Source organism: Arachis ipaensis, chromosome B04 (genome assembly GCF_000816755.2).
Source record: "Arachis ipaensis cultivar K30076 chromosome B04, Araip1.1, whole genome shotgun sequence".
NCBI classification, from domain to species: domain Eukaryota; kingdom Viridiplantae; phylum Streptophyta; class Magnoliopsida; order Fabales; family Fabaceae; genus Arachis; species Arachis ipaensis.
In genome coordinates this window covers 99,218,361-99,219,514 of record NC_029788.2, presented here as the reverse complement: position 1 = coordinate 99,219,514, position 1,154 = coordinate 99,218,361, and the positions used below count along the sequence as shown (strand labels likewise).

At 23.3% G+C, this 1,154-nt stretch overlaps 1 protein-coding gene across 4 annotated transcripts in view; it reads right to left on the bottom strand.

Annotated features, from left to right (window-relative positions):
• LOC107639544 (protein FAR1-RELATED SEQUENCE 5-like) overlaps positions 1-1,154 on the bottom strand; it is a 12,978-nt gene that overhangs the window by 10,732 nt on the left and 1,092 nt on the right. The window lies entirely within an intron of this gene.

Sequence of the window (1,154 nt, the reverse complement as noted above, 5' to 3'; positions counted from 1 at the left end):
ACAATTAGATAATAGTATAAAATATTTCACATGGTGAATATATCAAAATCATATATATTTAGGGTTTATATTTTATGAATTTCGCATAAATATTCAAAGTATGAGATATGGTAATATGTCAAAATGTTACACTAATATTCTGCTAAGACAGATTCATTTAGTTAGTCTTATTGATATAACATGTTATGTGAAAATACATCATCATATGCAAAACTAAAAATTTTCAGAAACATTTGGTTTTAGAAAGATTTTGAAGTTGGTTATTATTAATAAAAACAAATGTTAAAAAGTACTCTACATAGATATGCTTTGGAAAATATCTTGTCAGATTAAATTATTTGCTTTTGAAATGTAAGGTTTAAATTAAACTTGAATCTATAGAAACACAATGATTTAACTACACATGGTTGTGGTCCTTCTGTTACTATGAAACACAAATGAAATAAGAGGTGTAGGAGCTAAGCATGTCTGACACAGCAAATGGACCAACAATAATAGTGATGAATTTGTGTATAGAACAGAATGAAGGCACATGCAAGAAAATAATAGAAAACAATATAGGTAGAAATAAAAGATATATACAATGTATAGCATGCATATCTGTTGAGACATTCGTTATCTTGATGAGATTACATATATTCCTTAGTTTCAGAGAACTAACAAGAAATTATATATTATATTTTAAGTTACAACTCAAGTTCATTATTCCACCAAATAGAATGTTGCAAGGGAAAAAACAATTTAAAAAGTCAGGTACAAAGAAAAAATGCAAATGTTGATTGTTATAGTGATACATATATCTACAGAATCCTATCAATAATAGATTAGATTAGAGTGATTTAAATAAATCATTTGTGTATATTTTTTTATTTATTAACTTAGATTTTTGAGAGACGATAATATATATAATATTAAAATTTTTATCTCAAATTTTATCTTTATTTATTTGAAAAGACAGAATTTTAGCATAAGACCAAAAAAAAGTTTATGCAAAAATTCACGAGAAACAAAAAATTCTTACTTAAAAAACTATATTAATAATATAATTATTTATATATCATTTTGATAAATTTTTAAAAAAAGTGATATTATAACACAACACGGTTAATATTCAATTTGGTTAATAAAATATAAACTTTTAATTTGAGTATAAG